General features: G+C 38.2%; 1 protein-coding gene across 7 annotated transcripts in view; it reads left to right on the forward strand.

The window, feature by feature from the left end:
- Nucleotides 1-16,951, forward strand: part of SLC20A2 (solute carrier family 20 member 2) — a 98,990-nt gene that overhangs the window by 390 nt on the left and 81,649 nt on the right. Inside the window, exons 2-3 of one of the 7 annotated variants that reach the window (XM_036011542.1) lie at nucleotides 3,841-4,234; nucleotides 5,304-5,408. The exons of 3 other annotated variants lie outside the window; for them this stretch is intronic. The gene's annotated coding sequence lies outside the window, so the exon portion shown is untranslated. Of the gene's footprint in view, nucleotides 76-3,019; nucleotides 4,235-5,303; nucleotides 5,409-16,951 lie in introns of those variants that run through there. 3 more of the 7 variants (XM_036011540.1, XM_036011547.1, XM_036011543.1) reach the window with 3 other exon arrangements.

Genomic DNA, 16,951 nt, shown 5'->3' on the forward strand with positions numbered 1-16,951 from the left:
TCCCCGCCCCCCTCAGCCCCCCTTTCAATTTTTGAACGGGAGAGACGCAGCGACGGCCCGGTGCCGCCCCCGCGCGTGAGTGGAGCCGGGCTCCCTTCCCCTCCCCCCGCTGCGCGTCACCGCCCGGCCCCGCCCCCGGCCACGACCCCCGCCGGACCGCGCACTGTCCTCCGCTAGTGTCCGCCGCTAGTGTCTGCCGCTAGAGTCTGCCGCTAGACCTTCGCCCCCTCGGGAGGGCGGGTCGGGTCGGTTGGCTGGGTAGGGTCCCGCTGGGGCTTTTTGTGGCGGTGGGTCTCGCCACCCTGCCTGGAAGTCCACGTGGACCTAGCCGTGGTGTGCTAAACCCCCGGCTGGAAGTAGCGGGGACAGGTCATTGCCCCGGAGTGCCATGCCTCTTCCCACCCGTTTCCCTCGCGCCCCGGGCATGATTCTAGGTGTGGGAGGGGGAATGTGCATTGTCCTGCGAATCGAGATTAGGCTGGGAGACACAAAAATTTACTTTTTTCATAATGAGGGCATAGGGTTAGTTTTAATCCTTGCCTTAATATTTATTTAAGAAAGCTTATGCTCTCCAAACTGTCTTCATTTTCCGTATGATAATAAACTGTGGCTGAGACTGTTGAAGTGCTTTAAAAAACTGGATGCTGTAATATTGAAAGTTTAAGTGACTTGCGTATTTAAAAAATTTCATGTGGGGACGTGAAAAATACAGTATTTTCTAGCATGAGACAGGTAATGAATTTATGTAAGATTCGAGTATTCGTATTGAAGTTACAGATTTCAGTGGTTGGTGCAGCCTTGCAAATAAGTGGCCATTTTTCCACGTGCTTGAGGTCTTAACTGTTCCTTTTGAGCTAGTTCTCTAGGATCAGCTGACTGCTAATTATAATTCATGCTAGACCGTGCAGAGGTTTTATTCTTAATTGATAAGCAGAGATAAGAGCTAATATTTAACACTATCCATTAGGAAGTTTTCTCTGCTTCTTTGTGGATCATTTTGTTGCAATTAAACTCACCTTTGTCTAGATGAGGTGCATTAGTTGGTACAGTAACATACTAGCTTTATTTATATAGTATTAACGCATGTTAGCTTGTATGTATTATATACATAATTATGTATTATTTTACAACCATTCATTGTGACTGTAAAGTTGGAAAATTATAAAAGTAACAGTGGGCAGTGTTGACTACTGATTGTTTGCCAGGCCTGTGCCAAATGGTCTACATACTTTATCATATTTAATCTTTCAGGATAACTTTTTGCATAAGCATAGGTTGCTCAAAAATATTTGAATACGTGAGTTTGATGCGAATGTGTCCAGGTGTGGAATATGTACATTGATTACTGCTCTGTTTCTGCTTTTGTAAATTAAGGATGTTGGCAATATGTAATGACTTATAGAGTAAATTAATGTGTTTTTCAAACTGGAAGATGGCTTTAAAATTGCATGGAACTGCAGTTAGTCCTTTTGTTTGAGTATTTTGGTAGTTTCCAAATTCCCATTATGTATCATTGTCACCCAGTGAGCAGATGATGCTTGGACATTGGAAAAAGGTAAATGTTGGGAAAGCCTTAATGGCCCCTTTCTGAACGGCTTCTCTCCATATCCAGTTTCTAAGTGACATTCCTAATTAAGGGTTAACAAATGACAATGAAACAGGAAGAGTAATTCTCCAATACCAAATCAAGGAAATAAAAAACAATGGGCTGGTTATTACTTTGTTGATTAAGTCTGACATTCATGGCTGTGAGTGTTAAGAATGTAATTTGTATGCAGGGGGTCTACTTAATATTTCAGTTTGCCTGTAAACATCTTAAACATATTCAATGTCAAGTCCAGTACTCTGTGCATTGAGAAGTTAAGTTTTTGGTTGGATTTAATGAGGCCGTTTTGACTTCCTTAAGCAAGAAGTTTATTTTGACTGTGTTTCCACAGATATAATTTCATGATTTATGTAGGCATAACAATGACGAGAATGATGGTGGGATCCAACAGTTTGCTTCTTGTGAGAGTAGAAGTAGTTTAAAAGGATGAGGGAAGTACTTGAAAATGTGTCTTATTTGTGACTAGAGCCCATTGGATTTTATCTACCTTGTGATCCTAGTAGTCCATCATTGGCATTGGCGAGGAAAAAAATTGAGAACGCTTTGCCAGTCAGTATTTATAAGAGAGTTCCTTCACCTAAAGGCATTCTCTCTGGAGAGGGGACGAATGGAAAGTTGTCATCTGTGGGAGGGTATAAGAAGATGAAGCTGTACGTGTGTTCTTTTGGAGTTAATAGTTGCACCCATCATGACTAACTGATTCTTGCCACCACATTCGTCTGCAGGCACTTTCCTAGTAGGTACTCAGTATTTGTAGGCAGCCACTTGGAGGTGAAGTAAAAGAAGGAGGGGAGGGGATGGAGAAAAAGCACAAGGTATAGAGCAAAGCATTAAAAGGTTACATTTGGACACAATTTAGGAGCTGGGCCTTCACAGCTTATATTACGGAAACTGTTCAGATAAGGTTGACTGTAGGTGTTTGTAAATCTCAAACAAATGTTACTTGTATCTAGAAATATGGTGAATACCCCTTTAATGTGCTTCATAAACAATGGGACATTTTGGGTGCAGTACATGGGAAGTTACTGAATTTTTCATTGCAGCCATTTCTGTATGGCATTGTTAGAAAGCCAGAGTGACCCGTAATGCTAGCATTGGCTCCTGCTTGTAAGGTATTTAAGCAGTGTTGTGTTTCATTGGGTTGGAAGGCAAGTCCTTCTCATTCCTTACTTCCAAACTTGGCTCTCACATGGAGTGCCTTTTAAGCTTCCAGAGTTCAGGGACCTTCTCTCTGCCATTCATTGCCATACCCCTAGAGACTAGCATATGGAAGGTGCTAAGTAATATTTGTGAAATGAACAAAAATACGTTGGAACCTTCTCCCTTCTTTCCACTAGCGAAGGTACCATTAGGTGCAGGGCCTCCATTCTTACCCCCTCTGTGGCGTCTGCAGCCCGTGATGAGCCCTTTAGATGTTAGCTGCTTATTTTAGTTGGACAAACATTGTGTACACATGTGAACAGTATGAGAATTTGGAGCTAAATAAAAAAGTAATAATAATAGCTAACATTTATATAGGGCTTAAAATGTGCCAGACACTGACTGTTCTAGGTGCCTTTACATGTTAATTTGACTCTCACAACAGTTCTTTGAAATAGGTACAATTATAATCCCATTTTTCAAATGAGGAAACCAAGGCACAGCAAGGTAATAAAGTTACTTGCCAAAAATCACAATGGAGGTAATGAGCGGGGAGACACTGAATATGAACCCAGGCAGTCTGGCTCTTGAGTCAGTGGGTTCCCCTGGGGAGTTTTACTTTATCAGAGACGGAAGAGAGATCTAAAAGTTGACTCGACTTTCTCAGCTATAAAAGGTACTCTTTTTAAAATTTCAGAGTAGCATAAAAGATTGCAGTGACTCTGAACTGCAGAAATAATGCTGCATTTTTCAGTGAGCCGAGGTTGTAATGAAGTGGTTAAGGGGACATTGAAATGAGAAACTGAATTTTGAATCTCAAAGCTGAGTAAGGACTACATGTAACTTTTTTTAGGTATGGAATTCTAAAACAGTAATTTACCAGGACATAGGCCAGTGACTGTTTAACTTAGTGTCAGAAAACTAATGTGAAATAAAATAGTATTGAATGACACTTGATATCTTGCTATTTTTCTTTTTAAAACACTAGAATTAAGCTGCTAGCAGTAGTAATTTACCAGAATATGTATTGTTAATGGTTTCCTGTGTACTCTGTTTGTTATTTGAAATCTTGAAGTCTCGATCCACTTTTTCAGCTTGTCTTGGGGCCAGGAGGCCTCTTCAAACCAAGTAATATTTCTTTGGTGGGAAAAGCCCCCATAAAATTATGCTGTTGATTTGGTAACAAACCTGGAGTGAAGGCATTTTGAAGCTATATGGAATTAGACAACGGCCTACACACAGAATCCGGCGAGATGAAGAAAAACAGTGTTCTCTGAAATCCCAGTTTCATATCCCTTTATTGGGAGCCGACGGTGTTATTTTGGGGGTGCTGGGCATCAATAGAGTCACTGACTCTAAATAACTGCACCGATGGGGGAATTCGAACGTCTCCTCACCCACGGCCCAGGAATCAGAGGAGGAAGGGCCCTAGAGTGAAGCATGGGCTGCAAACCTGGCTGGCAGCCAGGGAGGACACGCACTCTGCAGGTAGAGTATTGGTGCTACAGATTGCCTCTGCTGGGTATGAGGTCTTGTCCTTCGCCTTGGGGATAGTTTTATAATTTGAGTCAGTGAGGAAATGACGTTCGCTGCTGTCGTTTGACCATCAGCATATAATTTGGGATGGCCTGTCACAGAAGCAGTTTATAACTGAATATTGTCCCACAGTCATGTTCTGTGCACATACCTGAGGAAAACATTTGGAAAATTTGGGTTAAAATCTGTATTGAAGATTTTATCCAATTGTCATGTTAGCTTTAATTGCAAGCTCTTCTCTGAATGGAGGGGTTTAGGCAAAGAGAACGTGATAACACTGATGCATATTTTAAGCCTATCAAGCTGGATTATTTAATGGAATCTGTGCTGCCCCACTTGATGAATTTTAGGGCCGCAGAACTGGATCCTGCACACAATCTGGTGTGGTGGTTCTCTAAGTAGGAGTGTACGTCAGAGTGACCCAGGGTTTATAGTGAAAGGAACGGGTGTCATAGCCTGACCCCAGCAGTGTGGCCTGAGCACCTGTATTTTAAACCACCTGCTCCTTTAAGAAGAACCAGCCCTGTATTTTAGAAGTATGAAAAGCTGGTTCATTGGTACCAAGATTTTATTACCAGATATGTAATTTCACAATTTTATAGCTGAGAGAGAAATTTTTTAGGTCAGTTTAGTGGCCCATTTTATAGCTCAGTTTAAACCATGCTTGTTCATGCCATTTCCAAGTAAAATGTGAATGTAGAGAAATAGTATTTTCTTGCTCATCTTCTGTCCTGGCCATGGTAAAGACGATCACCAGAATTTCTTTACAATTTTAACTGTTTTTTTTAAATTAATTTTAGGAACTGTCAATTATTTGGAGCGTTTTTTATTATATACCCTGTGATGGCCTCTTAAATTTTTAGGGAAATACTTAAAGTCAAAGTGAAGGATTAAAATTTTTTATTTGAATTACTTATTTTTCTATCTTAGCTAAAATGTAGGAGAGAAATGTGAGAATTTGCACTGCTTTTTTTAGAGTTTGTATTTTTAAATGTGGCTGATTTTTAACTTTTTTTTTAAGGCCTCTTATATTGGAAACGGCACAATTTGGCTTCCTTGTCATCTTTGAGTATGAGAGAGGAGAATCCTAGTTTCAGCATGTCCTCAAGAGAGACCAAAGAACCAGGTTCGTTCCTTCAAGACGTCTGCTAAGGCCTGTGGAGCAGCACCCATTTCCAGAAGTAAATCATAATGTCAGATACCTGTGAATGGACTGTATGGCCAAGACACTCATTAAGATATTCATGGAAGAATGGTAAACAGCTGAAGAAATGGCAGATTTCAAGAAGTGACCCCTGTGTCTTGTAGGATTTTTGAGCAGCTGAAAGAAGATAGTTCTGAAAATATGAGTGACAAAACGCTAGCATATTTCTTTACATGTTTCTTATCTTTGTTAACCCATCTGCTTTTGTATACACTATTTTCATTATTTTCCTCTACTGCAATAGCTAGGAATATACTTATGATCAGAGTTTTACTCTCTGTGGATAGAGAACTAGTAGCTATAATAAGAGAAATAGTAAAATGTATTGGGATTTTGACCCCTAGAAATTGACTTTCATTGAATAATTACTAAAAGTGCAGGATGCTGAGTAATTGCTTTTTCATAATTGTGTGCTGCTGTCGCAGACTTTGCGAATTTACATTCATCTTTATCTACTCGGAGGCTCTGGGTGTGCCTCCTTATTTCTTGCACATTCTTTTAGACCAATGACCTTATCTTTTCTTAATATAAAAATAAGAATTATATTTTTATAACTAGACCTTTGGTCTGGTTGCTCTTTCACCCTAGTTTATTTTCTGGGATCAAGATTACAATTGCCATTCTTATTCAGGGTTGTTCTTTGCTATTTTTAAGTTCTTGGTTAATGTTTTGTTTTCATTTACTGTTTCTAGATGGAAATGAAGGATAAACTGTTTTCAGTTACCTAGGAGACCAGAATAACATAGGTAGTAAAAATCTATAGAGAATTTATAGCACATCTTAACTGTTACGGTTTTAACCTTATTTTAAGCCTCCATCCAATAACTTCTTAGAGGGGATCTCTCCCAGGGCTGACTGATAAGTGTGTACGTGCACATGCATGCACACACATGCACATGCACAGAAGGGGTGAGAGAGGAGGAGGGAGAGGGAGAAAGCTTTTGTAATTAACAGATGTTAGTCATTATGGTCATTAATGTGTTGGTGTGAAAATTAGTTTGTCAAACCTAAGATAATTAACTGATACAAGTAAATTTTATTGTTTTCAGCGCTTTCTTTTTGCAGCTAAGTTGACATCATCAAGAATTTTCTCCTCTGTATGTCGGAGGAAACCTTTATTCTTATGTATCAAGTCTTACCCAACAAAAAGAAATTTAAGCCTACAAACAGGTTTAAACATTTAATTTAATAAAGTGAAATTCCAGAAAAAAATTTTAAGAATATTTTCTTTCTCCAGTATGCCTTTTTTACTTCACCCCTTTAACCTTCTTTCTACCCTATTTATCTGTTTGTCACCTGGCCTCACTTTAACACCTTTTTTTCATCTGCCCATATTTTCTTGTTTGTGTCTTTGCATTTTGCTCACTTCCTGCCTTTTCCATGATTCACCCTCATGTTGAAAATGCATTCTATTCTCATTACTCTTTATTTCCTTGGGCATTCCTCCTTCCTAGGCTGTTACCTCTGGGCTTTTCTTTGTTGCTCGTTTTGTAATCCAGCCCCTGGCATCTCTAGCTCCTGCCTGATTTACCCTTCACCTCTGTCCACTTCACTTCTCATCCACCTACATTCTAGTCTTCATCTCCGGTCAGTGGTGATCTCTTCTGCCACCTCTGTCTACTTCTGTCTCTATAGCTCACTGATCTGTTATGTGTTTTGTCTAGCTCCGATTACTTCTCATCTCCCAATTTACGTTTTCTTCCTGTACTTTTTAGCTGATGTGCATTTGTTCTGTCCCTGGGCGGTAGGTATTACTAGATGGATTTGTTGTCAGTATTTACAAAGAACACAGACCCTTGCTGTGTATTTCCTGGGTAGCCAGGATGAATCAATTATTATTAATTTTTCTTGGAATGTTGAACTTCCTGTGTTTTCTGCTTCTAAGAATTAGGTTGGTATTCTAGAAGACAAATACCACTTTAAAGAGGGTTAGGACAGTTATATGACACTGTCATTTTAACTCTTTATTCTAGAGTTCATAATTGAATTCCCTGTCTTGAAAGATTAAGAAAAGACATGCAAAGCAGGTTTTTGGGGTCAGATGGGAAGAGGAAAATAAATACTATAAAGGGATTAATATTCAGTTTCTAGAACTGGGAAAATTAAAATTACAAACCACATGTTTTAACAATTATTAAGTAAAAGTTCCCTTAAGAAAATAAGTATCAGGAATTCTTTTAACTAGGTCATCTGTATTTTGATGTTTCCTTTTAAGTCCCAAGACCTTTCTTTAATATTTAACAAAGCAGAAACTGAATCTTAAAATATTTTATTTTGAGAGGCTTGATATCTCCTTAAATATTAATCTGTATCATTTTGTAATTATACTGTAACATTCTGAAAATTCCGTTAACAAACTACTGTGTAATCTTCTTGTGTGGGAAGCATATAAATGGTATGGCCTTGCCCTTCTGGACTCTATAGTTGTGGTGTAATGAAACTGCAGCTTATTGGAAAAATTTTATTTTACGCTCTTGATGAGTTACCTTGCCTTTATATTTCCTGTTATCTTTGTATATACTATGAATGTGGTGCTTTCCTGTAATTTAGTTTTCTGTAATGTGTATGAACTGGAGGTAGACTAATGTGAGTGCAGTTGTATAGCTTTATTAAACTTTAAAAAGAAAAAACCTGTACATCACAGAATGTAGTGTCTAAGTTTTAAGAACAGCCATACAAATTGAGGTTGATCATATTGAATATTCTTTCTTCTGAGCCTGCCTTAACTGTGATGGTAGTTGTTGAGTATCTTGAAGCTAAAGCAATGGCTCATGTTCCGTTAATTGTGCCATGATATTGCCCTCTCATGAGCAGTTAGTAAAAACATCAGAACAACAATTAAACCACTAACGAAATTCGTGTGGATGTGCTAAGTACAGGACTATTCAGGTTTACAGAGAACTAACAGAGAGAACATTATATGGGAATATAATCTTATTAGCTAGATTCTATTGCTGCTCAAAGGCTTGGTATTCCCATTTTAAACATGCTTTTATGGTTTTTAAGAAAACTGACCCTACTAAAAAACCTTAGTGTTAACCCCCTCCTTCTTTTTAAAACAGAAGTTTATTTAGCTTGGTCTGTGTGCCGAAAGTAGTTCTCAGTGACAGTTGTCTCTTCCCTGTAAATCGTTATCTGTTCTCAGAGAATTTAGAATTTGCCACAGTTAAGCGTATTTGACAAAAATATGCCCCAGGCCTCTGAAGTGTGTTCTGCAGAAGTGATGTCATTGGAATAGGTCTGTGTGGTACGACTGCATTCGGGAAAATGGGAGTAAGGCCTGCTGGTCTTCGGAGTGTGTTATAAAACCAGCCTTGGTGTAGTTGTGATCCCAACATGGGATGAGATATACCAACCTGAATGTAGTTCTTGGATCACACCTGTGTTTTTGTTGTTTTTAAAGGTGTTGGAACGGACTTCCTTCAAGAGAACAAACCTGAACAATGTGCATATTCTAATGTAGTAGTAATTATTTAATACTATTTTGTATATGGCTGCTTGATGTCTTCCCAAAGCAGCAGGCCTTCAAAATGCAGGTCTGTGTCCTAGACCATAGGATAAACCAGGTTGGGTAAACTTTTCACTTGAGTGAAATAGACTCTTCTGATCTTCGTTGTTTGGCTTTGTTGTAAGAGTTCACTAATTCATGGTGCTATTAGACCTGTCTATTGTATTGTGATTTTCTTTATTATAAGAGTTGTATTTGGGGTAATTTAAAAATACTAATATTGAGATATACTCCCAGCCCAGAGTTTTGATAAAGGTCAAAATATATGTCTTGTGTAAAACCTCTTTATTAAAGTTCATCAGTTACAATCAGATTTTAAGTAAGTTTAGTTTGTGTTTAATGGCTGGTGTTAATTTGATTTTCATAGATAGGGAAACTGTATTTCCATAGAAAGGGAGACTCGGAGTGTTAATATTGCAAAGCTTAATTTAAAGCTGGTTATGATTTTTAAAAGTGACTTTTGCTTGTATTTTCTGGAAAGTTTTCAGTGCTATGGGCATGTTAACAGCAGCATGTTTAATTTTAATCACCATAACAAACATCTACTTAGCAGAGATGTCTGGGAAATTGCTGCAGATGAGGTATTGGGTTGGCCAAAAAGTCCATTACGTTTTTTCCATAAAATACAAGATGCACTGTTCATTTTCACCAATGTCTTATTGATTTGGGTATTTTGAGTACGTTGGCTACCTCCTGCTGTTGGCTTCCAGTGGGTGGAGGCCAGCAGTGCTGCTAAACATCTTCCCACGTGTAAGACAGCTCCACCCCAGAGAATTACTTGGTCAAAATGTCAGTAGTACCAAGAAACTTCGTAAACCACTTTTGACACATTCCATTAGTCATAACACCTCTTCTACATACTGCACAATTTTTTTTTTACATTTCAGTTGTGTTTTTACCTTACTTGAAATAAAAATATGCCAAAAACATTGCATATTTTCTTCCATCTTCAATATTAAAATGGCTGCCCCAAAATTCACCTGTTTTGGTTTTTTTTTTAATGCATCCTTATATGACAGCTGTCATAATACATTCTAACAAAGTTGTTTTGAATGAAGTTAAAGACAACTAAGTACTTCTAAAGCCATCGTATGGAAAAAACCCAACGACTTTTTGGCCAACCCAATAGAATGAGCTGAGGTACTGGTTTTGTCTTTCATTGCTCCCTATTACAATTCTTTGAGAAACTAATTTTTTTATAGAGTTTTGTCTTTCTTGGATTTTTAAATTACTGTTGATCTCAATACCAGTTACCATTACGGAGCCTGGATAGGGTCAGGCTCTTGACATACAAGGAACTCTGTGCTACCGCTTTTGTGATTTTCTAATAAAGCTTGATGTTATGGAATAGATTTTATGTAATAATATTTGTGCATCGTACATAATGTGTTTATATTGATAAATAAGTGAATAAATGTTAGGGCAGTTCTGCTGATCAATAGGTTTGTTGGGAGCATTGCATTTTCCTCACTATGAAGATGAGGAAATCGAAGGAGGTTATTGAATTGCTCGAGGTCACACTGATAATTAATGGTGAAACCAAGATTTTACTGTAGGGGTGAACAAATCACTTCTGTACTGCCTTTTAAAATAAAATAATTCCCCATGAAAAAGTAAAATTCAGTGGTTTTATAAATGCATATTAAATTGAGCTATTCTCTGCTGTACACCTTATTTTTTTCCAAAATAAAATAACTTTGTACCTGGCTATAGAAGTAACGGGGCTCAATATTAAAAGTAACAAATGCATAGTGGGGAAAAAAACCCGGATAATATAGAAAAGTATAAAGGGGGGGGTTGGTGAAAGTCACTAGTGATCGAGTCACCAAGACATTAAGATTTTCATGGGTGCCTCTGGCTGGTGTGACTTGTTGGAGCATAGTCCTGTAGCTGAAGGGTTGCTGGATTGATTCCCAGTCAGGGCACATGCCTGGGTTGTGGGTTCGAGTCACTGTTCGGGTACATGCGCTCTGTGGTCCAGGTACGATCCCTAGTCTGGGTGCCTGCAAGAGGTCGCCAGTTAGTGCTTTACTCTTGCATTGATGTTTCGTTCTCTCCCTTCTTTTTTCCTCTCCTCTCTCTCTAAAAAGAGATGGGAAAGTGTCCTTGGGTGTGAATTAAAAAAAAAAGATTTTGATGGATAGTTTCCATGTTTTTTTGTTGTATAAATATAAGTATGTATATTTTAAAAACAAAAATATGTTCATCACATGTATAGTATTTAATAACTGCATATATGGGCCATCATCCCACGTCATAAATTTGTATCTTCATTTTATTTATTTTTTTCATTTTTTACAAGTAACCCTTTTATTTTATAATGCTTTTATCCCTGGCTGGTGTGTCTCATTTGATTGAGTGCCGGCCTGTGAACCAAAGTGTTACTGGTTTGATTCCCGGTCAGGGCACATGCCCGGGTTGCAGGTCAGGTCCCCAGTACTGGGTACTCGAGAGGCAACCACACACTGATGTTTCTCTCCCTCTCTTTCTCCCCTGCTTCCTCTCTCTAAAAATAAAAATAAATACATAAAGAAAACACCTAGAATGGTTTTAGATTTATAGGAAAATTGCAAAGATAGTTCAGAGAGTTTCCAGTCTCCCCTATCGTTAACATCTTACATTAGTGCGATATGTTTGTGCTAATTACTGAACCCGTGTTGATATGTTCCTGTTACTCAGATTTCCCCCGTTTTCACCTCATGTCTTTTTCTGTCCCAGGACTCCATTTAGTCATCACGTTGCCTTGGGCTTTTTTTTTTTTGACTGTGACAGTTTGTCATGCTTTCCTTGTTTTTAATTACTTTGACAATTTTGATGAGTGCTGGTCAGATATTGTAGAACGCTGACCAGTACTCCTCTGTGGGCCCCACCCCCAGTTGGGATTTGTCTGTTTTTCTCTTGGTTGGACTGGGGCTGTGTGTTTTGGGGTGGGAGACAACAGAGGCAAAAATGCCATTTTCATTACATTGTTTCAAGGGGGCACACTATCTCCATGACTTACCACTGTTGACATGACCTTGATACCCTGGCAGAGGTAGTGTTTGTCAGGTTCCTCTGCTGTATAGTTACTCTTTCTCTGTCTTTCATCGTAGGCTCTGGGAAAGACATCAGCCCACACTTAAGCGGGAGTTGGTTCCACCCCTTGAGGGCAGCGGTGGAGTGTCTGCATGTGTCACTTGGAATTCTTCTTGGGAGATTAACTGTCCTCTGCCGTTTACTTATTCAGTCATTTCTTTATATCACTATGGGGTAATGGATATTTATACTTTGGGTTATAATCCAGTACAATCTCATTGTTCTAATTGTTGCTGCATTGACCACTGGGAGCTCTTTCAGTTGGTCCCCGTGTCCCGGTGCCACAGCCCTGTCATCGTGTGTTAGTGTCTTCATTTTCTGCGTCGCTGCATGGTGCTCCACTGTAAGAGTGTGCCATAATATATTTAATTGATCCCTCATTAAGATGGTAATTTGGTTAGCAGACTTTTCACTGTTACAAACAGTGATGTGAGGAACAGTCCTCAAAAATATATTTATGCAGCACTGTTTGACAGTTTATTTGGGAAAAATTGCTGTGTTAAAGGGACTGTTCACTTTATATTATATATAATATGTGAGTTAAAGATTATTATGTGAAGAGTGAGCATTTTCATATTATTAATGGGTAATAGTGGCTTTTATCACTGTAGTTGCCTCCCTGCCTCTTTTTAAAATATGATCAGAGGGGGTGGCACCAATGTCCAAAGAGCTGCTCGAGATCACACCTTGTTTCGAGACACCTGTGCCTGCTTTCTCAGGACGGAATCAGTGCCCACCGACAGTTAACAGGCCGAACAAAACAGCATTCTCAGTGAGTGAAAACTGGCAGCAGCCTTAGAAATCATGTACCATCCCTGCATTTAGAAAAGAGAAACTGGTACTATTTATTATACCGTATTTATTATACGGTGAGCTGATTTACCTGGGAATATGCAGTAGCAGAAGCATTTAAGAATCTGCAGAGAATGTTGAGATTCTGCATAAATCTCAGCATTTCTTATTACATGAGTATATTTTATATCCTGTGTAAGGATATACAAAACTTTTTATGTCAGAAAATTTCAAATGTACACCAAAGAAGACAAAACAGTCTAATTAATCTCTGTGTTCCCATTACCCAGCTTTACCAGTTGTGGTAGTCTTGTTTAAAACTCCCACCCACTTCCCCACGCAATATTATTTTAAAGCATACCCCAGATATTAAATCATTTCATTTGTAAATATTTTAATATATTAAAAAATTGTTTTTCATAACACAGCCACAATTGTCATTATCACACCTTAGAAACATTTCTATTCAAGGATAGTTATAAAAAGTTCCAAAGTGAATACATACTTTTTCGGTATAATTCTCCAGGACTAGAGAGACAGTCTAATGTATATTGGTCCACTGTGCAAGATGGCCTAGGTTATTATAGCTTTTATCAAAATTAATGTACCTGGGAAACCGAACCTCTCATGTGATTGCTTTGGAGGCAGAGGAATTCATAGTGTATGATAGGTATGTCCTAACTGTGTATATTTGCTTCTTGCCCCTTAACTTGGTGAGGAAGAAATTCCAAGGACATATAACAACAAGAATTTTTATTCAGATTTTACCATATTAATCGGAGCCATAGCTGGGAATATAGTGATGTGGCCATTTCTCCTGATCTTGTGTAGATTATTGAATTTCAAGCAAAATCCTTGCATGTTACTTTCTGAATTGTGATTTACAAAGCTTCTGAGAAAACCAACATGTTGACATTATCTGTTTGCTTTTAGGAAGGTAACTTATGGGGAAAGAATACTTGATTTCAGAGATGATCCTAAGGGCAGAACTGATATCTCCTTCAAGCAGCATGTTAAGCAGATTACTTGATTGTCCACAGTTTAAGAGGATGATTAATACTCCCAATATTTTAAGTGTTGTCTTCTCCTGAGGTTTCACTGGATCTTTAAAATTAAAATTGAGATGCTATTTTCTCTAGAAAAAAAATCCTACTCAGAAGCTTTACAACCAGAATAACAGATTTTCTTTTAAATACCCATTGACTTGCATTGAGTTTATCCTAGAATTGCCTTTGTTTTTTGACTGCTGTTAAATATGCAATAATCCAAATTGGAGGTGGAATGATACAGAAGGGCAGAAATTTTCCTTTTGCTTTTTCTGAGCCAGACTGAAACCAATTTTAACTGCGTGATGTCATTTAAAACTATTTTATCACAAATAAATATTCATCTTGTTAGCCCTATTGTTCATTATATGCAGATTCATGTTTTATTCTAACCTAATATAGACTTTTCTGCCTTGCATTTGACAATGTAGCAGTAGCCTTTCTTTCTTCATTCGTTAATAGGCTTTGTCGTAGTCAGTCAGTCAGCTTTATTTTCTTCCCATTTTGAGTGCCCTGTTTGTATTATTTTCTAATTTTGGCTCAGTTTTATGTACTTATTTTTATTCAACAAATAACCTTTTAAAAGAGGAGAAATCAATGTTACATTTCTTCTTATTTCTACACAAAACTTGACAGATTAATGAAAAATAACCACAGTTCCAAGTACGTATCTGGTCAAGTGCATCCAGTTATCCTAGACTAATGTGTGCTATGGACCTAAGTCCTTGGAAGACCTAGTACGGAGCATGCTGTGCTGTGGTTTCCTTCTGTAGCATTGCACCTACTCACCCTATTTTAAGCTAGTTTTAAACACTTTCTTGGTACAATGATACTTTTTTGGTTAAAATCCTCTTTGCTTTGAAATGGTCTTAATTTTAACTTTGACATCATTGCTACTTGCCAACTGTATAATATTAATTGCATTTCTTATCTTCCCTTTCAGTTTCCTCGTCTGAAAAGTGAGGATATTAATTAGCAGCCACCACATTGGTTTGTTGAGTTAAATGAGATAAGCTATATTGCCTGGCACATAAATGTGCCATAAATATTATTCCAGCCATCTTTTTCTCTCTGGTCATTTATTATATCTTTCCCCATGTTTATACCTTCACTTAGATTAAGAGAAATGAGGGGAAGGAGGTGGGGAGGCTGGATGAAAGGAGGTGAAGAAATAAAAATTGTGTGTGTGTGCAAAACACAGACAACAGTGGGGATGGATAGTCAGGGAAAAGGGGGTGGGGGAGGATGGAGGTGGGCAAAGGTGGGGAAATGCGAACAGAAAGAGCCTTTGGGTGCTGGGCACACAATGCAGCGTGCAGATGATGGTTTGTTGAATTTTACACAAAGTCTGTATGGTTTTGTGAACCAATATCACCCCAATTAAAAAAAAAGAAAATGATTTATGCATCTTAAATAAGTGACCACCTTCACATTTTCCTCAAACTTGAAAAAAAAACAACTTTGTTTTGGAATGAGTACAGATTGATAGGAAATTGCAAAACTGTAGAGAGGTCCCATGTATCCCCCAAAAGGCACCAAGTTTCCCCCAAAGGTACCTATTGTATAACATCAAAACCAGAAATCGACAACGTAGCTGCAATCCACACGCTTACTCAGATTTCTCCCGTTTTACATGCGTTCACTGAGTGTGTGGTATGTGTAGTTCTGTGCAGTTTGATATGTGCAGATTCGTGTAACCACCGCCACAGTCAGGATGCAGAACTGACCCATCACCCCAAGGCTTTCTCTTGCTACCCCTTTGTAAACCATCCCCCAATCCTTGGCAAGCACTGATCAGTTTCTCCAGCTTCATAACTTTGTTACTTTGAGAAGATTATATAAATGGAATCAGGCAGCATGTGACTTTTTGAGATTGGCTTTTTTCTACTCAGCACAATGCCTGTGAGATCCACTCCAGTGTTGCCTGTACAAGCAGTTCCTTTTTATGATGAGTACTCTCTCATGGTAGGGATGCTCCGCAGTTTAACTCTTCGTCTGTTGGAAGGACATTTGGGTGGCTTCCAGTTTGGCTATTGCCAGTAAAGCTGCTGTGACTGACCATTCGTGTACAGGTGTTTTGTATGGACCTAAGCTTTCATTTCACTAGGTTAAAGGTGTAGGAGTACAATTCCTGGGTCAAAACTTTTTCATGGCTCGTTGTAAGCTTCTTTGAAAATATATGCTAATGCTGTCCACACTTGTAGATATATGTGAATGCAATTATTTTTTAATGCCAGTCATTATAAATAATATACATTGTCCTTTGTTTTAAAATATATTTTTGCATAATTTGCAGCATGAATTCTAAGTACAGAATTCTGTCTTTTTGGTACTGTGACATTATGTGTACTTATAAAAAATTTGGTTAATGAATTCCAGTTCCTATTTCAACATTTTTCTCGTAGGATGTATTGGTGTTCTCATATACTAAATTTGAGTGGGGGAGATATTTTAAATATGTTTTTTAAAATCAATTCTTTGCAATGTGATACTGAATTTTTAAAATACTTACAAAGATTAGCACAAAAAATTAGGAAGTCTTAACTGGCTGATGTTCAGCCACATTTCAAATAATTGGCAGGGCAGTGTTGACACTTTTTTCCCAACATAATGTTTGTGGTCCTAAGATGTTTTATAAAATCATTGTCTCCAAGGTTAATAAATAGCGGTAAATCATTATTAAGGAGAGGCTACAGATACTCTTCTGACATGTGAAAGGCTCCTAATTATTATGGCAGCCATAGATTTAGGTAACTTCATAAAAGTCAACAAAGAACAATATAAGCTGGTTGACCAGTTTGGCTTTTCCAAATGTATCTACTAGCCTTAACTGATGAAGGAAAAACCCCTTGTAAAAATTTGGAAGATGGAAGGAAAAGGATGAAACCTAAGAAGCAGTAGCTCTTAACTCACTGTCTAGTCAAATAATCTAGATAGTTTTTAAAACTGAATAACCACCTCTGCCTGGGCCAGTGAAATTAGAACCTCTGGAAGTGGCACCCAAGTATGGGTATCTAGTCATTCTAATGTTCAGCCAAGGCTGA

Source organism: Phyllostomus discolor, chromosome 11 (assembly GCF_004126475.2).
Source record: "Phyllostomus discolor isolate MPI-MPIP mPhyDis1 chromosome 11, mPhyDis1.pri.v3, whole genome shotgun sequence".
Lineage (NCBI taxonomy): Eukaryota > Metazoa > Chordata > Mammalia > Chiroptera > Phyllostomidae > Phyllostomus > Phyllostomus discolor.